This window comes from Anomaloglossus baeobatrachus, unplaced genomic scaffold, assembly GCF_048569485.1.
Source record: "Anomaloglossus baeobatrachus isolate aAnoBae1 unplaced genomic scaffold, aAnoBae1.hap1 Scaffold_226, whole genome shotgun sequence".
Taxonomy (NCBI): domain Eukaryota; kingdom Metazoa; phylum Chordata; class Amphibia; order Anura; family Aromobatidae; genus Anomaloglossus; species Anomaloglossus baeobatrachus.
This window is the reverse complement of record NW_027442000.1, coordinates 387,630-410,051: the sequence shown is the minus strand read 5'-3', so window position 1 is coordinate 410,051 and position 22,422 is coordinate 387,630. Positions and strand designations below refer to the sequence as shown.

General features: G+C 49.3%; 1 non-coding gene across 1 annotated transcript; it reads right to left on the bottom strand.

Annotated features, from left to right (window-relative positions):
• Nucleotides 1–5,292: 5,292 nt before the first annotated feature.
• On the bottom strand, nt 5,293–5,399 carry LOC142261600 (U6 spliceosomal RNA). Its single transcript, XR_012729197.1, has one exon. It is a non-coding gene; the product is annotated as a U6 spliceosomal RNA (small nuclear RNA).
• Nucleotides 5,400–22,422: the final 17,023 nt, after the last annotated feature.

Here is a 22,422-nt window from a genome sequence, read left to right as displayed (position 1 = left end):
TTTGTAATAATAAAAGCTGTATACTTTTTCACAACTGTGGTACAGTAGTTTTACTTAAAAAAACATGATAAATACCCCTTCTTGTTCACAAGTTTTTGTATGTATTCTATGGGGTCCATGTATATTACAACAAATATGAGGTCCGCTCTACTTGGTCTCTGTTTTTCTAATACACATATTTGGTATTGCTGAGTTCAGAAATGCCTGAGCTATCAAAATATAAAAGCAATTAATGTGATTAGTACAAGGTGTAAGGAGAAAAAAGAATTCCAGACGCCAAAATTATGGTTTTTGGTCATCGCAACATGGCACTAAAATGCAATAACAGGCGATCAAAACATCATATACAAATATGGTATAATTAAAAACATCAGCTCAAAACGCAAAAAAAAAGCCATCACTGAGCCCCAGATCCCGAACAATGAGAATGCTACAGGTCTCCGAACATGGTGACAAAGCGCTATTCTTTTTTTGGACAAACTTGTGCTTTTTTTTCACCCTTTAGATAAAAGTAAAAGTATACATGTTTCATATCTACGAACTCGCATTGGCCTGAGGCATCATAATGCCGGGTCACTTTTACCAAATTGTAAACATGGTGACAAAAAAAAGCAAAAAAAACCCCTACATTGTGGAACTTCACTTTTTAATTAGAATTTCTCCACTTTTGGAAAATTTTTTCCCATTTTCCACTACACTACGTGGAAAAAATGAGTGATGTCATTCAAAAGTACAACACACGGCCCTCACGTGGAAAAATCAATAAGGTAGGGCTTTTGGAAGAAGAGGACGAAAAATGAAAAGGAAATAAAGTAAAACGGCCATGGTTTGAAGGGGTTAACAAGACCAGAAATGTTCTTACCTCAAAAAATGACGAAAAAAAAATACATTTGGGTTAATAAATGCGTCAAAATATGGAACGCTTCACGAATTTGCATGGATGGAAGGGGACATTACATTTGTATAGGGGCACAGAGAGGTAATTTCTACTTTATAGGAGCACAGAGGGCAAACAATACCAATGAATGTGGCTGATAAAAGGGCCATTATTATTGTGTGGGTAAACAAATGGGGACATCACAACAGTATAGGGGGACAAAAGGGGGCACATAGGGTGTAATATAACTGTACAGCCCTAAGAGAAGCACAGTTACTGTATAGGAACACAAACACAAAGGCGGACCAATGGTAATGGACGGTGGTCAAAGAGGGACATTGTTACTGTATAGGAACACGAAAAGGGGCATGAGTACAGTCTGGGGGACATAGAAGTCATATCTAATATATAAAGCTGTGTGTGTGTGTGTGTGTGTGTGTGTGTGTGTGTGTGTGTGTGTCCGGGATTGGCATCTGCATCGTCGCAGCTACAGCCACAAAATTTTGTACACTCACACATCTGGACCCCAAGGCTATGCTTTGAGGTGAAATTTTAACTTCGCGCTTTACAGTTATTCAACAAAAAACCTGCCTCCATTAAAGCGAATGGAGCTGGGAGCCACAGTGCAGCCAGAGCTTCAGAAGAATGCGCAGCCACGCCCTTAAATGGAATGTTGGCGTGTCACATAGCAGCCAGAGAAAGAGAGACAAAGACAGGGAAAGAGGCAGACACAGACAGGGTAAGAGACAGACATAGACAGGGTAAGAGACAGACACAAAGAGACAGACACAGACAAAGAGACAGACTGACAGGGAAAGAGACAGACAGGGAAAGAGAGGGAAAGAGAGAGACAGGTTAAGAGACAGACACAGACAGGTAAAGAGACAGACACAGACAAAGAGACAGAGACAGACACAGGGAAACAGACAGAGAGGGAAAGAGAGGGAAAGAGACAGACAGGGTAAGAGACAGAGACAGACAGGGAAAGAGATTGAGACAGACGGAGAAAGAGACAGAGACAGTCAGGGAAAGACAGACAGACAAAGAGATAGAGAGAGAGAAAGATATACAGAGGGGGAGACAGACAGAGAATGGGAGAGAAACAGAGAGACAGTTACTATCCCGGGCAGCGCCGGGTGCTACAGCTAGTATCTGTATATAAGGGACGTTCCTGACGTCACCGTTCATCGGAATTGCTGGTTTTCGCTGTGTGCTGCTTCTCAAACTCTATGGAGCCTTGTTCTGAGCCTCCATAGTCTTTGATCATTGTGCAACGTCTTGGTAAGCGCCGGACTACGTTGGACTTGCGTGGGAACTTTGCTTTTTAATACATTGGTGAACTATTGACTCTGTCTTGTTTTTATTTCTCTCTGTTTATGTTTTTCTGGTTTCCATTTGTGGACTATGGCGGATTCCTTGGACTACGGCAGTCCTGCTGCTTTATTTTTATTTAGTAAAGTGGTGAATGATGGAAAGTGTTGGGGAGTGTTTATTTTTATAAAGTATTTTTTACGTGTGTGTATTTTTTTTTATTACTGGGTTAGTAATGGGGGTGTCTGATAGACGCTTCTCCATTACTAATCCCTGGGCTTTATACCAGCTGACACTACACAGCTGACATCAACCCCAACTACCATTACCAGATTGCCAGTGCACCAGGGACGAGCAGAGGCAAAGCGCCAGAATTGGCGCATCTAATGTGATGTGCTACTTCTGGGGAGGCTGTGTGCTGCTATTTTTACTCTGAGAAGGCCCATGGTTATTGGCTCCTACTGCACCATGGTAATCAGGAAGAGCTGAGGAAAAGTGCCAGAATTGGCGCATCTAATGTGATGCGCCACTTCTGGGGTGGATGCTTGCTGCTATTTTTAGTCTGGGAATGACCATGGTTATTTTCCCCTGCAGCACCAGGGCAATCAGGAAGAGCCAAAGCAAAGTGCTAACATCTATTGTGAGGTGCCACTTCTTGGATAGCTGTGGGCCGCTATGTTTAGGCTGGGAAGGGGACAATAATCATAGGCCTTCCAAGCCTGATAATACCAGCCCCCAGCTGTTTGCTTGACCTTTGTAGTTCTCAAAAGTAAAAGGGGTCCCCGTTTTTTTCTATTGATTTATTTAATCATAGATGTCCAATAAGCTCCACAGGGTACAATTTTATTATATGTCGGGAGGTTTTGCAATTGAGGTAATACTTTTGGAGTTGATGTCAGCTTTGTAATGTCAGCTGTCGTCAAGCCCAGGGGTATTGGAGAGGCGTCTATTAGACACCCCCATTACTAACCCAGTAAGTATAAAGAGATAAAAACACACACCCAAAAATAGTTTATTTGAAAAAAAAACACTCCAAAGTCTTTCTTGGGTCACCAATTTATTTAAATAAAAACCCAGGCAGGTCGGATGTAGTCCAGGGAATCTGACGCAGACCACAAATGGAAATATGAAAGACACAAAAAGAGAGAAAGCATTATTATATGTGGAGGGCTGTGCAGCTATTTGTCTGTTTTGGTATCTGCCTATATCTATATATTTTTTATGTCTATAGTATTCATTGCTGTTTAAAAAAAAAAACTAGAAAAATGCAGGGGAAAAACAATTGCAAAAAACGCGTAAATTTTCCCCGCCAAAAGATGCACCAATTACTTTACATGTGTACAGAGCCTAAAGGGGGCTTTACACGCTGCGATATCGGTACCGATATCGCTAGCGATCGTACCCACCCCTGTTGGTTGTGGGTCACGGGCAAATCGCTGCCCGTGGCGCACAACATCGCTAACACCTGTCACACTACTTACCTGCCCTGCGACGTTGCTCTGGCCGGCGATCCGCCTCCTTTCTAAGGGGGCGGGTCGTGCGGCGTCACAGCGACGTCACACGGCAGCCGTCCAATAGAAGCGGAGGGGCGGAGATGAGCGGGACGTAACATCCCGCCCACCTCCTTCCTTCCGCATTGCCGGTGGAGGCAGGTGAGGAGATGTCTGTCGCTTCTGCGGTGTCACACTCCGCGATGTGTGCTGCCGCAGGAACGACAAACAACCTCGTTACTCACCAGACAACGATATTTGGTGTTTGGACAACCTCTCCAAAACCAACGATTTTTACCACTTTTGTAATTGTTGTAGGTCGCTTGTACGTGTTACACGCTGCGATGTCGCTAACGACGCCGGATGTGCGTCACAAACACCGTGACCCCGACGATAAATCATTAGCGATGTCGCAGCGTGTAAAGCACCCTTTACATTGTAATAAAATACATTATATTTACCCCCAAATTTTATCAGTAAAAAGTCAGTTCAGGGCACAAAAAAAATAAGCCCTCACACAGTCCCAGATCCACGGTCCTTGGAAAAAAAAACAATTTTTTTTTTACATATTTCAGAATTTTTTTTGACTACTTAAATAAAATAAAACAATTTATATGTTTGGTCTCTATGAACTCGTACTGACCTGGGGAATGATACTACCAAGTGAGTTTTATTATATAGTGAACATGGTATATAAAAAGACAAAAAACAATGCGGAATTGCACTTTGTTAACAATTTCAGTGCACTTGGATTTTTTTTTTAACATTTTCCACTCCTTTAGGCCTGTTTCACACGTCAGTGAAAAACACAGACGTTCTTCACTGACGTGTAAAACATGCACATGTCCCTCTGTGTTCCGTGATTCACGGCACACTTGGGTTGTCCATGTGCAATCCGTGATTGCATATGGACATTACTCACCTGCCTTCGCTGCTGCTGTCCATGGTGGTGAACTCCTCGGCTCTGCAGCGTCCGCCCACCGCTCTCAGCACCTACTTCCTGGTCGAGTTTTCCTGCTCTCATGAATATTCATGAGCCAGGCAGAAGCTGCCGAGGACGGAGGCTCCAGAGCGAATCGCAGGCAAGGTAAGTTGATAATATTTAATATTTAATATGTCCGTGATTTTCTGGTACGAGTTTCACTGATCACACACGGATCACACCATAGTGTGGTCCATGGGTCATCAGTGATGCCAGGAAAAACTGACTTGTCTCCGTGCAGAATCACGGCCACGGGTGTACGCTGCACGGAGACATGTTCAGTGAAAAATCACTGATGTGTGAGCAGACCCATGGATTATAATGGGTCTGCGTGTGTCAGTGATTCTGGTACGTATAAAAAAAAGCACAAACGTACCAGAATCACTGAGGTGTGAAACAGGCCTTATACGGTAAAATCAAGGATGTCAGTGAAAAGGTGAACTTTTCGCCCAAAAAAGAAGCCCTTCTAGAGTATATTTAAGGAAAAGTAAAAAAGTTCTGGTTTTTGGAATAAGGAGAGGAAAATGGAAAAACTGTAAAATGTCCATGGCATGAAGGGGTTAACGCGGCAAGAAATGTTGTTTAAGTCAGTAAATGAGGATGAAAAAAAAAAATTGTGTTGAGAAATGCGTGAAAATGTGGAACGCTTCACGAATTTGCGTGTCATCCTTGCGCAGGGGCCATGCTAATCTTCTCTGTATCGTTCCAATTTTAGTATATGTGCTGCCGAAGCTCGCACAAACTGCCATCCGACCTGGCCACTGTATATAGTCCTATAAAAGGAAATATTTAAAGTTAGGGAGATTATTTTTCCAATCAGTTAATTCTGAAAGGTTTCATGGAGCATTCTATGAATGTTGCATTAAATTGTAATAAAACTAATCAGGGAAAAAATAAGTAATAATTTGTCACAAATTAATATGCAAATGAGATCCGCGCCGCCGCACAGGATCCTGGGAGAACATGGGGCCTATTTCCTACTGCACAACGGGCATTACTATTGTACAGGGCCACACGGGGGAATTCCTAAGGTACATGGGGCATTACTACTGCACGCACAGGGGGCATTCCAATTTTACAGGGGCTCACAAGAGGCATTACTACTGTACAGGAGGTATTAGTATTGTACAGAGGCTCCTCACAGGGGGCAATACTACTGTACGAGGGGGCATTATTTTTGTACATAGGGGTCACAGTTGGGCAATACTACTGTACAGGGGGGCATTATTACTGTACTGGGGCTCACAGGGGTAATTACTACTGCACAACGGAGCATTACTACTGTACATGGGGTCAAAGGTGGGCATTACTACTGATCTTGGGGGCATTGCTATTGTACAGGGGGCATTGCTACTGATCTTGGGGGCATTGCTATTGTACAGGGGGCATTACTACTGTGCAGGGGGCATAACTGCTGTGCAGGGGGCATTACTACTGTACAGGGGGCATTGTTACTGTGCAGGGGGCATAACTACTGTACATGGGGCATTACTACTGTACAGGGGGCATTACTACTATACATGGGGTCACAAGTGGACATTACTACTGTACAGGGGGCATTACTACTGATCATGGGGCATTACTACATCACAAGGGGGCACTACTATTGTACAGGGGGCATTACTATTGTGAATGAGGGCATTACTGCTGAACATGGGAGCATTACTAGTGTACAGGAGCTCACAGAGAGCATTACTACTGTATAATGGGACATTACTGCTGTACAGGGGCATTATAATTGTACAGGGGCTCACAGAGGGCATTATTACTGTACAGGAGGCATGCCCAGCTGAGGGAGGATTCTCCGGTCGTGATGTCTGTGTTACCAAACCCCTTATACTCTAAGAATAAACACACGGACTGCATGCGACTTGGTTCAAAATGGGCACAGCAGCCTTTTATTGCCTATTGTTTACAAACTAACACCTTAGGGACGCCGTCCAACGGGCGACCCCCAAACAACAGGCCCAGTCCATAACTACTACTCCCCCTGTCCCCGGCCGCAACACACCGACCCAGAGACGAGGTGCCAATCACCCACGGATTGACACCCCACACCTTGGCAGAACCCCGTGCCTGCCACATCCCGGAACCGAGAGCCACCATACCGAGACAATGACTCCCGGTCCAGCCACCACTCACTTCCAAACCTCTGGACCAGACCTACCCCCCGCTGCTGTGACAAATATCATCCCAACTACCCAAAACACATTCCCCAAAGAACAACATAAAGGGAGGGTGGGCGGGGATCAATCGGCGTCCGGAAGCAGGAAAGGAGGTAACCTTTCCTCTTTCCCAAACTAACCCTTTCCCTACTCCTCCTCTTCCTCCCAGGCTAAGACCAACCCCCTAAAGCCATATTAGGCATACCTACACTGTCCCTATTAACCCCATCACTCCCTACCTCCCCCTTGGTCATGTCGCCCCTCCACCCAGGGGGATCCGTGGCTTTCTTGACCAGCTGAGGGAGGATTCTCCGGTCGTGATGTCTATGTTACCAAGCCCCTTATACTCTAAGAATAAACACACGGACTGCATGCGACTTGGTTCAAAATGGCCACAGCAGACTTTTATTGCCTATTGTTTACAAACTAACAGCTTAGGGACGCCGTCCAACGGGTGACCCCCAAACAACAACATAAAGGTAACAATAGACAATAACATTTACAAGACCCCCCGGGGCAGGCCCAGTCCATAACTACTACTCCCCCTGTCCCCAGCCGCAACACACTGACCCAGAGACGAGGTGCCAATCACCCACGGATTGACACCCAACACCTTGGCAGAACCCCGTGCCTGCCACATCCCGGAACCGAGAGCCACCATACCGAGACAATGACTCCCGGTCCAGCCACCACTCACTTCCAAACCTCTGGACCAGACCTACCCCCCCGCCACAGGACAGGCCACGTGACACCTTACGTGGCCTGGATCCGCCACACACCAAAAGCACGCTCCACGCCATCCTGCAGACCCAACGTCCATAAATCTGCACCAATGTCATTGAGGTGGACATCATCACCCCTCCGAAACTGCCAAGTAGCTGGCTCCAACTCCCTGTGCCTCACCACCAACCCACCGTTCCTGGTCATGAACCGAGCAACCACCCGATTCACCTGGGCCCTGTCCTTATTGACCTTGTCTACCGACCGGGCCCCCCTCCACGCCAACCTGGTCACTATGTCGGACCACACGACAATCAAAGCAGGGTACTCCTTCCATTACCGCAATAAATCAAGCTTTATATCACGGATAAGATCTCGCGACGCCCGGGCACCCAGATCATTACTCCCCACATGTAACACCAGCACATCCGGAGGCCGCTCGACTTTACAATGGAAACGGAATTCCGGGACCACCCTGGACCATTCCATACCCCGAACACCAATTCACCGAACAGCTTGAGCGCGATCCAAATCCAGCTGCCGACCATTCTGGCGAGCCTCAGCTCGACGGGCTCCCCAAAACACGAATGAATGCCCCAAGATCCAGATCAGGCACTTCCCTACAACAAAGTAAAACAAACAGAAAAATCAAAACCAATAACATCACAGCCACCAAAGCAGCTAGAAACAGCCTCTTCACAAACCACCCGCACGTGAACGAAATTACCATGCTGCTACAACAACTGCGGTCTCACATACCGCCGAAAACAGGAAGATTCCCATCTACCAATACGCTTCACCACCTCGTCGCCAAGCCCCCAACAAGCGGCCTCCATAGCCGCCCCAATCCGAAAGGAATGCGACCCGAACTCCTCCGGGCGCTCCCCTGCGTTCCGTAAACTTCGCCGCAGAACCGCCAAAAACTGAAACCTTGATAAAAACACCCATTCATGTGCCGCAAAAACGGGCCCGGTAAGTCCCCCCTCATGGCCACAAACCTCTCAACTAAACGCACTGGGCACAATTCTTCCCCTAGAACCGCATATAACACCACCCACCTACCACGGCCCAACTGGTCCGTCTCTGACCGACGAATCCGGCACTCCACCTGACCACCGCCCACTCGCACATCCTCGAGCATCAAACCGCCACCTGTCACCTTGGACGGGCTCACCAACTCCCCAATCCGGAACGCCCCATAAAAAGCAAGACCAAAAGCCGCTGTGAACAAAACCGTTTCGTATGCTGACTCACAAATACCACTCAGGCCACCCACCATCCGTCGCAACAAACCAAACGAAATAGGACGCCTCCTGTCCCTCACCCGTACACCGCGGCGAAAACCCCGTAAAGCCTGTCGACCCCGAAAATCCTGCGAAACATCGCGCTCCCCTCTCATTTTTAACCAAAACGCCACCGCCGCCACCCAATGTCCCACTGCCGACGCCGATCGTCCGGCCGCAAAATCCGTGCACACCAATGACAATAAAGCCACCAAGTAATCTACGCTCACCCCGTCAAACAACCGACCCACCAACTCCTCCCATTCAGCCCACACTTTTTCGTAGCGGCACCAAGTCACCTCGGTCACCGACCACCGAATCAACTCTGAGATCACCGCCTCACCAGATTCCACAAGTCCTCCGGACACTCCACTCCAACCTCGTCTGCCCAAGGCAGTAGCGCCCGAAACCTGCCGAACTGAAAACGAGACAAAGCGTCAGCCACCTCATTGTCAACTCCTGGAACGTGCTTTGCCACCACCTGCACATTCAGCTGCAAACATCTCAACACCAAATGCCGCAAATACACCACTACCGGCTCCTACTTAGCAGACAAGTTGTTGATAGCGTACACCACCGCCTGGTTATCGCAATGAAAGCACACCTTCCTCCCCGCGAAATGCGACCCCCATAGCTCCACTGCCACTACAATGGGGAATAGCTCCAGCAGTGCCAGATTCCTGACCAAACCGCTCTCCCGCCACGCCTGCGGCCACTGCCCCATACACCAGTGACCCTGAAACACGGCCCCAAAACCGGCCGACCCGGCCGCATCCGTGAACAGCTCTAGCGCCCCGTTAGATGCCACCTTCTCCAGCATCAGCGCCCTGCCATTAAAATGCTGCAAAAATTGGTCCCACACCGACAAATCGTCTCTGATCACCCTCGTGGTCCGCACAAAATGCGCCGGCGACCGCACACCTGCCGTCGCCATTGCCAAGCGCCTCGCAAATACTGTCCCCATCGGCACAATCCTGCAAGCGAAATTCAATTTTCCAAGCAAGGACTGCACCGCCTTAAGCCACACCTTCTTTGCCGCTTTCACCTCCGCCACCGCGGCCCTCAAATCACGAACCTTCCCTTCCGGCAACCTGCATTCCATAGCAATGGAATCAATCTCAATACCCAGAAAACGCATCACCGGCGCCGGGCCTTCCGTCTTTTCAGGCGCAAAGGAATACCAAAACTGCCCGCGACTTTCTGCAACGCGAATAGCAGCCCCGAACAAACCATGGAGCCCGCCGGCCCAACACAAAAGAAATCGTCCAAATAATGAATAATGGACGTAAGCCCGGACACATCCCGGACCACCCACTCTACAAACGAACTAAACGCCTCAAAATACGAACACAAAATTGAACAGCCCATTGGCAAACAATGATCAACATAATAACTGCCATCCCACCAGCAACCTAACAAATGCTGGCTGTCCGGATGAACCGGTAACAACCGAAACGCCGCCTCCACATCCGCCTTCGCCATCAACGCACCCGGACCCGCCGCCCTGACCAGATCCAATGCCTTATCGAACGACACATAATATACCGCCGACAGCTCCGCCGCAATGCCATCATTCACCGATAGCCCCTCCAGGTAAGACAAATGATGGATGAGCCGAAATTTGTTCTGTTCTTTCTTCGGTACCACCCCCAGCGGCGAAACCACCAAATTTAAACACGGTGGGGCGTCATAAGGACCTCCCATCCTGCCCAAAGCCACCTCCTTTTCCAGCTTCTCATCCACCACTTCCGGATGCTCCCTAGCAGAATGCAAATTACGGTATGGCGGGACCGATGCATTAACAACCGACGGGATACGAAAGCCGTCAGAAAAACCAAAACATAACAACGCCGCCGACTCACTATCCGGATATCTATTTAAAAAGGGGGCCATCGCTTCTACCTTTACCGGCGTCGTCCCTCTTACCAGCACCGTCACCAGCCTTTCCTTTCCCCTTTTTAAAACACTTGGACAGGCTATGTCCTCCCCCACATCCCGAGCATTCATGCTTAAAGCGGCATGCCGCTCCAAACCTGCACTGCCCTTCATTATATTGCCAGCAGACACCTTTTTTCTGACTCGCCGCGGACCCTGCCCCCGGACCCCCGGCACCCCCCCGAAACGGCTGAGTCGGCGCCGACATCAGCCGCATCCATAAGGAAATATCCTTATGGTCCCATCGCATACTTGGCCGCAGCGCCTTCCGCTGCCTGAATTGCTCATCATAACGCAGCCACGCCAACCCGCCGTAAACCCGATAAGCCTCCCCTATCGCATCCATGTACCCGAACAAGGCCGAACAATGCTCTGGCTCCTTCTCCCCCACCACGCTGGCCAAAATCGCAAACGCCTGTAACCAGTTTGTAAAAGTCCGAGGAATAAGCCTATAACGGCGTTTTTCTTCCTCGTCCTTCTCCTTTTTGGAGTCGCTCGGCTTCACCCTATCCAGATTAAATTTCTCCAGAGGGAGCAGAGAAAATATCTCCACGTATTCCCCTTTCCAAATTTTTTCCCGCACCTCCTTCTTTAAATGGGCCCCCAGCGGGCCCTCAAAACAAACGTAAACCTCACTTCTAGCCCTATCATCCAAGCGCACCACTTCGTCCTCTTTCTCCTTTTCTTTCTCTTTTGCCCCCCCGACCCCACTCCCCCCTTCGCCCCCCCCTTCCCTCTTCTCCGCGCCCGCTCCATCTCCCTCCTCCACCGACGCGGCCCCACGAACTGCCAGTCCCACCCACGCCGCCGCCGGTGCCTGCGCCCCCTTCCCCGCTGCCCCTGAAGCCGCCGCCAGCCCCTGCAACAGCCCCAACAATTGGCTCCATACTGCAGATCCGCAGGGCGCTGCCGTAGCCACCCCCCCTCCCCCGAAACACCCCGCCAGCGCAGCCCCTGCCGACTCCACGGCCGTCTCACCCGACCGCAGCTCGGCGTCCCCCGAGACCGCCGCCTCGCCGTCTTCCGTCTGTCGTCCATCCGACTCCTCTGAAGCGAAGTCCTCTTCCTCCTCCTCGCCGCCGACCTCATCTTCCACCCCCGACATCCGGGGGGCGCCGCCGCAGCACCCCCCCCACCACGGCCGCCGCGTGGGCAGAGTCCCCCCCGCTCCGTCTCTTGCCCCGGGGCGACAACCCAGGAGACTGTCCTGTCCCCCGCGCCGGCACCCCGGGCCTCGACCTCTTGCGCCTGCACCCACCCCCCTGCCGACTGCCAGGGGACTCTGGACGCGGACGGACAGATGCCCGGCCCTGGATCCCAGCCGTCGCCGCCTCTGGCCCTCCTGGGCCACCGCAGGCCTCCATCCGCCGAGTCCTCCCGCTCCCGCGGGAGACTGCCATGTCCGGGGGCTGCACAGCGAACCTGAGTGACCTGGCGGTCGCCGCAGGGCTCACGCCGTCACTCCTTCCCTCAGCTGCACCAGGGGCAGGCACCGCAGACCCCCCCTGGTGCAGGACCTACCGCCACCTGCAGCCCCACGGTCCCTCCGCCGACTGCAGGGGGATCTGCTGGCCTCTCTCCCACGCCGAGCGTGCTCCCGACCTGGAGCTGCTGCAGTCTCAGTAACTCCAGCCCGGAGGCCGGGACCGGAAGTAGGCCCCGTGCTGGCCACTCCCACATCCCGACTGCCGCGGCTGGAACAAAGATTCCTCCCCCCGGCTTCTGCAGCAGCCAGATGCCGCTGCTGCTCTGCACTCTGCGGAGGGTCCCTGGAGGGGCTCTTGCATCTCCACCTCGCCCACCCCGCGCCCGGGGAATACCTGCGGGGGGACCGCGACTGGCGCCCGCCGCCGCTGGGGGGACGAGGGGCAAGCGCCGACGGGTTAACCCCAGCAGCCCTGATGTGGGTCTGCACTGCCAGGGGCCCGTGCGCTGCTACGGCTGCCTGTATCATCCGCTGCAGTTCCTGGAGGTCCGCCATGGGGAGTCCACGTGTGGATCTATCGGCGTCCGGAAGCAGGAAAGGAGGTAACCTTTCCTCTTTCCCAAACTAACCCTTTCCCTACTCCTCCTCTTTCTCCCAGGCTAAGACCAACCCCCCTAAAGCCATATTAGGCATACCTACACTGTTCCTATTAACCCCATCACTCCCTACCTCCCCCTTGGTCATGTCGCGCCTCCCCCCATGGGGATCCGTGGCTTTCTTTACTCATGTACTGGGGAACACAGGGGGCATTACCACTGTACATCAGGTCATTACTACTGTAGAGGGGCTCATTGATAAGCATTACTTTTGTACATGGGGCTACTAATACTATACAGTGGCTCACAGGGGACAGTCTTTTGTTTTTATTTCTCTCTGTTTATCTTTTTCAGGTTCCCACTTGTGGACTATGGCGGATTCCTTGGACTACGGCGGTCCTGCTATTTTTTTTTTATTTGTTTGTTTTAATAAAGTAGTGAATGATGGAAAGTGTTTATTTTAATAAATCATTTTGTTAAATTGTGTATGTTGTCTTTTTTTATTACTGGTTTATTAATAGGGGTGCCTGATAGACGCCTCTCCATTACTATCCCCTGGGCTTGCTGCCAGCTGACATTACACAGCTGACGTCAACCCCAGCTACCATTACTCCGATTGCCACTGCACCATGGCAATCAGGAAGAGGCGGGCAAAGCGTCAGAATTAGACCATCTAGTGTGATGCTCCACTTCTGCGGCAGCTGCAGGCTGCTAGTTTTAGGCTTGGACGAGCCAATAACCTTGGACCTTCCCAGCCTATCAGCCCCTAGCTGTCTGCTTTTCCTTGGCTGGTTACCAAACATAGCAGGGAACCCATGCCAGTTTTTCAATTAACTAATTTATTTATTTAACCCCGTCACTAGTACGCCATTGGTCGTGTCCCTGCGGTTACCATGGGCTCCCGCGGATCTGATCAGCAGACGTGCGTGTGTTAACCCTTTAGCTCACACTGTCAAACTCTGCTCCCGCCACCGTCGGTGGCCCCGTGATGAGATTACGGGGTGTCGTTGTATTTTCATGACAGCTCGGGGTCAGATGCTGTCATAAATCACTTCCTGTGAGAGTCAACAGAGCGCCAGCACTCTCAGGAGACCAGCATTTCTCCTGATCAGAGCGATGCTGCAGCATCGCTCTGAGCAGGAAAAGCCATCGCAGTGTACAGTCATAAAGTCCTCTAGGGCAACTAGTAAAATCAGTAAAAAATATTAAAGAAATAAATAATTATTTAATAATATGAAAAAATAAAAGCTAAAGCTCAAATCACCCCCCTTTTGCCTCATTGAAAGCAAAACAATTAAAAAACTAAAAAACAAAATTGAGACATCCCTGAGGTAACCAGGTGTCACAAAACAAGGTAACATCACTGTAACAGCTCGGGTCCTACATAACTGTGCCAGTCAGTACACACACACCAGCACACCAGGACGCATACACTCCAAAACCAGGGCGGGAGACTCCCATAGAACCAGGTGACAGGGCTGGGCACTGTGAGCTAACAGGCAGACAACTGGGTAGGGAGAGATCAGACCTGAGGGAGGAGTGGATGGCCTGGGGAGTGTGGGAGAAGTCAGCTGGCTGGAGAGACTGAAAGTGAGCAGTCGCAAGGAGGAGAATGAGTTGTCAGTAAAGGTGTCAAGACAAAGGAATCTTGAGACACAGTGAAAGTAGCAAAGACCTCGCCAAGGCTTGAGTAGAAATGTCAAGGTTAAAATGACGATGATGATGGTGAGACTCAAAAGGTCTCTCGGGATCTGGCTGCTGTTTCAAATTAAAATGTCATTAGTGCACTTCGAGACTAAATAACTGGACAGCAAGTCAGTTACATCTATCTCCATGACTGGCTCTGACCAAGTGATCTTTATTATTTGAAAAAAACTCTAGACCGAGCAGTAAGGGGGTGTAAACAAAAGTTTTAGTCCAATCAAGTATTGCAGGTCAGGGCTTCATGACGTAGAGAGATCTGCATATCCTCTCTTTGATTGGACAGTCCAGACTCCAGGAATTTCTTTTGTCCATCTGTCTTGGGTGCAAACAGGAAATGGCAGCCATCTTTACAATTACATGTGCTGGTATATACTGTGTCTAAGGAAAATACACTGAATATGCAATATACATGTTAGTAAGAAACAAAAGCATTCACAAATATGTGTGTTAGTTCACTTCTACTGAACTATATAACTGAGTCTATGAAATGGCTGAATCAAGTATTTTTGGATACTCAATTCTTTATCCTCAACAGTCCCCCCTAAAGACTTACTTCTGCCATTTCTAAATTCTAAGGGTACTGTGTTCCCTTAGGAAGAGAGATAGAAAGATCTGTTGAAAAACCTGCCTAACTGAACGTTGAGGCATGGGCGGAAAGGGGAAAGGGGTTTTCTTCACCGGTTTGAGACCAAGGACTCCTAGGGGAGTCCTCACCCTTTGTAGTGGGACTTTCCCATGTCTCAAGGTTCTCTAAGTCCTCTCTTCAAACTGTTCTGGCAATGCTGGTCTAAGACTGTACAGGGTTTTCTGAAAAGGATAAGTATGAGCAGGACGCTCAGTGCAGCTCTGGTTGATAAACCCTTCTGCAATGCGAGGTGTGGATCCATAGATTTGTCTGTGGTTGGATCGGCTCCTCTAATGTTGACTCATGGCTCTTTCTCGCTTGTCGTTTAGGATCAATCAGTCTCCTGACTGGAGACCATATGCTAATAGCTCTGATTTAAGATCTGGAATTGGAAAATACACCTGTTTATCACACTATTCAATCAATTATATAAAAATATACATGCCTTTGCAGTCTCAAAAAATGCGTAGAGCAGGTGCAGGGTGTTTCTGCGGACTCTCTACAGTTTTTTCTCACTTCGTGCTAGGCACTTGTCTTACAAGACTGGGTGAATCTGCCCACCTGGGTACTGAACCCTGGCATCACCAAAGCATACACTGACAATTGTCTTTCACAGATGTTACCTGGGCCATCATTAACAAGAGCTCTCATGGCAGAGAAAGCTTACCACCCTTCGTCCACAGACCTTCCTCAGTCAGCTGGCTCCCTGCAACTCCATTCCTTGTTGTTTTGCTTGTTCCTGTAGGGATTTAAGAACACAAGGAGTGACAGAAGTCACTGACGTGACAGATGTCACCGAGGCATGGTCTTTATGCATGGTAAAGGACTCCTCAACTCTAGGCCCGTTCACTGTTTCTTGGTCAGCTGCACCTGTGCGGAGATCTCCATCCAATAACATCAGCTCAGATCTAGACTTTCTCTTCAGCATACCAAATTCATTTGACAACAGGAAAAGATCTACAACCTACAAACACCTCTAAAGACTCTTACCCACTCCTGTTCTACCCATCTAGAGAGGCATTTAATGCACTGCCTCCTGTATTGATAGGAGGGGAGAGTGGCTCAAATTTAACTACCTCATGTTGTGTAACCTGTAGCATATCCAGTGCAGAATCGACCACCATCTGGTTTCATCTATAAAAACAAAACTAAAAGAAATATAGATTAGATCATTCTTATAACTTTAACTCTGACCATGATACAGTTAGTGGTCATCTATACTTCACATGACTGACAATACTAAATAATAGTGATGAGCGAGTACTAAAAAGCTCGGGTGCTCGAGGCTCGGGCCGAGCATCCCAAGATACTCGTGTACTCGGCCTCAAAAGTCACAGCTGTGAACAATTTTATCCGAGTTTTATGCCATTTTTACAGACTCGCCAGAAAACCTTCCAAAATGACACCAAAATGAATTTTCATGGCGGAAATGTTAAGGGCACATACCCAATAGTGAGATAGAGCTGGTGTATGTTACTTTTTGAGATTACATGAAAGATTTTATGTGAAAACATTGTGTGGCACTCCGATGTCCCTGAGAAGAGACGTACATGAAGGCCTCTTGAGTCTAACGTGCCCATTTTGAGGAAGTGAGTCTTTGTAGTATTTTCCTTTGCCAGGGAAGTCCAAAATTGTGAGGTTCACCAATGCCCCTGCATACAGACGTGCATGATGGCCTGTAAACCTGAAGTGCCCATTGTAAGGAAGTGGGTCTATTGTAGTATAGCCCTTTGGCAGGGCAGCCAAAAATTGGGAGGCTCCACATTGTCCCTGGATAGAGACGTGCATGAGGGCCTGTAAACCTGAAGTGCCCATTGTAAGGAAGTGGGTCTATTGTAGTATAGCCCTTTGGCAGGGCAGCCAAAAATTGGGAGGCTCCACATTGTCCCTGGATAGAGAAGTGCATGAGGGCCTGTAAACCTGAAGTGCCCATTGTAAGGAAGTGGGTCTATTGTAGTATAGCCCTTTGGCAGGGCAGTCCAAAATTGTGAGGTTCACCAATGCCCCTGCATACAGACGTGCATGAGGGCCTGTAAACCTGAAGTGCCCATTGTAAGGAAGTGGGTCTATTGTAGTATAGCCCTTTGGCAGGGCAGCCAAAAATTGGGAGGCTCCACATTGTCCCTGGATAGAGACGTGCATGAGGGCCTGTAAACCTGAAGTGCCCATTGTAAGGAAGTGGGTCTATTGTAGTATAGCCCTTTGGCAGGGCAGCCAAAAATTGGGAGGCTCCACATTGTCCCTGGATAGAGAAGTGCATGAGGGCCTGTAAACCTGAAGTGCCCATTGTAAGGAAGTGGGTCTATTGTAGTATAGCCCTTTGGCAGGGCAGTCCAAAATTGTGAGGTTCACCAATGCCCCTGCATACAGACGTGCATGAGGGCCTGTAAACCTGAAGTGCCCATTGTAAGGAAGTGGGTCTATTGTAGTATAGCCCTTTGGCAGGGCAGTCCAAAATTGTGAGGTTCACCAATGCCCCTGCATACAGACGTGCATGAGGGCCTGTAGACCTGAAGTGCCCATTGTAAGGAAGTGGGTCTATTGTAGTATAGCCCTTTGGCAGGGCAGCCAAAAATTGGGAGGCTCCACATTGTCCCTGGATAGAGACGTGCATGATGGCCTGTAAACCTGAAGTGCCCATTGTAAGGAAGTGGGTCTATTGTAGTATAGCCCTTTGGCAGGGCAGTCCAAAATTGTGAGGTTCACCAATGCCCCTGCATACAGACGTGCATGAGGGCCTGTAAACCTGAAGTGCCCATTGTAAGGAAGTGAGTCTATTGTAGTATAGCCCTTAGGCAGGGCAGCCAAAAATTGGGAGGCTCCACGTTGTCCCTGGATAGAGACGTGCATGAGGGCCTGTAAACCTGAAGTGCCCATTGTAAGGAAGTGGGTCTATTGTAGTGCTCAGATCTAGACTTTCTCTTCAGCATACCTAATTCATTTGACAACAGGAAAAGATCTACAACCTACAAACACCTCTAAAGACTCTTACCCACTCCTGTTCTACCCATCTAGAGAGGCATTTAATGCACTGCCTCCTGTATTGATAGGAGGGGAGAGTGGCTCAAATTTAACTACCTCATGTTGTGTAACCTGTAGCATATCCAGTGCAGAATCGACCACCATCTGGTTTCATCTATAAAAACAAAACTAAAAGAAATATAGATTAGATCATTCTTATAACTTTAACTCTGACCATAATACAGTTAGTGGTCATCTATACTTCACATGACTGACAATACTAAATAATAGTGATGAGCGAGTACTAAAAAGCTCGGGTGCTCGAGGCTCGGGCCGAGCATCCCAAGATACTCGTGTACTCGGCCTCAAAAGTCACAGCTGTGAACAATTTTTTCCGAGTTTTATGCCATTTTTACAAACTCGCCAGAAAACCTTCCAAAATGACACCAAAATGAATTTTCATGGCGGAAATGTTAAGGGCACATACCCAATAGTGAGATAGAGCTGGTGTATGTTACTTTTTGAGATTACATGAAAGATTTTATGTGAAAACATTGTGTGGCACTCCGATGTCCCTGAGAAGAGACGTACATGAAGGCCTCTTGAGTCTAACGTGCCCATTTTGAGGAAGTGAGTCTTTGTAGTATTTTCCTTTGCCAGGGAAGTCCAAAATTGTGAGGTTCACCAATGCCCCTGCATACAGACGTGCATGATGGCCTGTAAACCTGAAGTGCCCATTGTAAGGAAGTGGGTCTATTGTAGTATAGCCCTTTGGCAGGGCAGCCAAAAATTGGGAGGCTCCACATTGTCCCTGGATAGAGACGTGCATGAGGGCCTGTAAACCTGAAGTGCCCATTCTAAGGAAGTGGGTCTATTGTAGTATAGCCCTTTGGCAGGGCAGCCAAAAATTGGGAGGCTCCACATTGTCCCTGGATAGAGACGTGCATGAGGGCCTGTAAACCTGAAGTGCCCATTGTAAGGAAGTGGGTCTATTGTAGTATAGCCCTTTGGCAGGGCAGTCCAAAATTGTGAGGTTCACCAATGCCCCTGCATACAGACGTGCATGAGGGCCTGTAAACCTGAAGTGCCCATTGTAAGGAAGTGGGTCTATTGTAGTATAGCCCTTTGGCAGGGCAGTCCAAAATTGTGAGGTTCACCAATGCCCCTGCATACAGACGTGCATGAGGGCCTGTAAACCTGAAGTGCCCATTGTAAGGAAGTGAGTCTATTGTAGTATAGCCCTTAGGCAGGGCAGCCAAAAATTGGGAGGCTCCACGTTGTCTCTGGATAGAGACGTGCATGAGGGCCTGTAAACCTGAAGTGCCCATTGTAAGGAAGTGAGTCTATTGTAGTATAGCCCTTAGGCAGGGCAGCCAAAAATTGGGAGGCTCCACATTGTCCCTGGATAGAGACCTGTTAGGTTCTTAGTGCGTCCGTGCTTGCATTTAAAAACCGCACGTGTGTGCCTGTTGGTGGCAGCGTTCAGGTGCACTTGTGTGTGTTTTGCACAAACTTGGATATAACGCACAAGTCTAGTGAATACACATCAGCACAGCATTGCAAAATGCGCAAGGGCGTTGGCAACGAACAAGGAAGTGGACGTGATGGTGGTGCAGGCAGAGACCGAGGTCGTGTACAAGCTCTAATTTCGCCACAACAAAGGGCCACATCTACTCGCTCGCACATCCTGTCCCAAATTCTTGGGGACCGCAGCAGTACACCGCTCTTGAACCAAGACAGTCAACAGGTTGTTAGTTGGATAGCGGATAATGCTTCCAGTCAGATTGGCACCACCACAAACACTCTGTCTTCCACACGGTCAAGTGTCAGTAGCCGTGATACTGCACCGCACATTTCAGAACCTGATCCTCCTTCCTACCACCAGGCCGAGTACACGTCAACGGACATTACTGATCCCACACTTGGACACTCGGAAGAGCTGTTCACGTTTCCATTCACACATTCTGGCCTCTCGCCAGCTCCTGTTGAAGTGGGTCATGACGAGATTGTATGTACAGATGCCCAAATATTTGAGCAGCCACGTTATCACGAAGTTGGCAACGTGTCTCAACAAGGGGTGGACGATGATGAGACACAATTGTCAGGAAGTCAGGAGGAGGAGCTGGGTGCGGAAGAGGAAGATGACGTGGTGGATGATCCAGTAACTGACCCAACCTGGCAGGAGGATATGCAGAGCGAGGACAGCAGTGCACAGGGGGAGGGAGGCGTAGCATCCCAACAGGCAGTAAGAAGCAGGGTGGTGGCCCCAGGCAGAAGTCAGTCAACCATTCCCCGGAACAACAACACGACACAAGGTGCCTGTACAAGTGTTAGGTCTTCCCGAGTCTGGCAGTTTTTTAAGTTGGCTCCAGATGATTCTAAAAAGGCCATTTGCAACACCTGCCATGCCAGCATCAGCAGGGGTACCAAAGCTAGCAGCCTGACCACCAGCAGCATGATCAGGCACATGTCAGCCAAGCACCCGACTTTGTGGGATGTACAACAGAGTCGAGGAGCAGTACTTGCTGATGTCACTGCTACGTCTTCGCTTGTTGTGCATGCGAGCCAATCCCCTGTCCATGCTGCCCGCGAACAAGCCTCCTCCGGCCCTGCACCTGCAGTTGCCCACGCAGAAATAACACCATCATCAAGCACGTCCTTGTCCCAGCGCAACGTTCAGTTATCCATTCAGCAAACCTTTGAACGCAGGCGCAAATACACTGCCAACGCCCCACATGCCACACTTCTAAATGCTAACATTTCGCGACTGCTTGCACTGGAAATGTTGCCTTTTAGGCTGGTGGAGACAGAAGCATTCCGTGACCTGATGGCGGCAGCTAAGTTCAGAATAGAGCTGGGCTCAACTGCGGGTATGGGGGAGGTGCTTAAAGGGAAAAATGTTACAGTAGTTAAACTAATCCCAAGCACACAATCAATTGCAACAGGGTAATGCAAAAAGTGATTTTTATTATAATTATGCAAGCAAAAAGAGAATGCCACTACCGAAAAAGCAAAGACAAAGTCAAGCCAACGTTTCGGCCTTCACAAGGCCTTTGTCAAGGACTTGCGTGTATCAAGGAATGACGGGTATAGAATGGATTAGACGTCAAATGGGTGAACCACTGGTAGGGCGTTCTGCTTACAAAGAACAACTTGCCAGAATCAAGGAGGCATGAAAGGTGAATGGGTAGATGGAGGAAGTGCCTTACAGGGCACAGGGGCAAGGGGACAGGGTCCCAGAGGTGCAGGCAGCAGGCATCTTTGTAAGCAGAACGCCCTACCAGTGGTTCACCCATTTGACGTCTAATCCGTCTATACCCATCATTCCTTGATACACGCAAGTCCTTGACAAAGGCCTTGTGAAGGCCGAAACGTTGGCTTGACTTTGTCTTTGCTTTTTCGGTAGTGGCATTCTCTTTTTGCTTGCATAATTATAATAAAAATCACTTTTTGCATTACCCTGTTGCAATTGATTGTGTGCTTGGGATTAGTTTAACTACTGATGGCGGCAGCTGTCCCACGTTACTCGGTCCCCAGCCGCCACTATTTCTCCTGGTGTGCCGTCCCCGCATTGCATAACCACGTGTCACAAAACATCACACGTGCCCTGAACAATGCTGTTTCAGCCAAAGTCCACCTAACCACAGACACGTGGACAAGTGCTTGTGGGCAAGGCCGCTACATCTCATTGACGGCACACTGGGTTAATATTGTGGAAGCTGGGACCCAGTCTGAGCGAGGGACGGAACACGTCCTTCCCACACCAAGGTTTGCAGGCCCTACCTCAGTCAGGGTTTCACCCACACTCTACAGCTCCGGAATGTCATGCTCCTCAGCTTCCTCCTCCTACGCATCCTCATCCACTTTACCCTCCACACCAGTCCCAAGCTGGAAGCACTGCAGCACTGCCACGGCGAAGCGGCAACAGGCTGTGCTGAAGCTAATCTGCATAGGTGACAAACCCCACAATGCAGAAGAGGTGTGGACAGCTCTGAAACAGCAGGCAGATCGCTGGCTCACACCTCTGAACCTAAAGCCAGGAAAGGTCGTGTGTGACAATGGCTGGAACCTGGTGGCGGCTTTGAGGCGAGGCCAGCTGACACATGGTCCATGTGTGGCCCATGTGCTCAACCTCATGGTTCAGCGGTTTCTAAAGTCATACCCAGAGCTGTCTGATCTGCTGGTAAAAGTTCGCCACCTGTCTGCACATTTTCGAAAGTCACCTACTGCTTCAGCCGGCCTTGCCGGCTTTCAGCGCCATTTGCATCTTCCGGCTCACAGACTGGTGTGTGATGTCCCCACGCGTTGGAATTCAACTCTGCACATGTTGGTCAGGATATGTGAGCA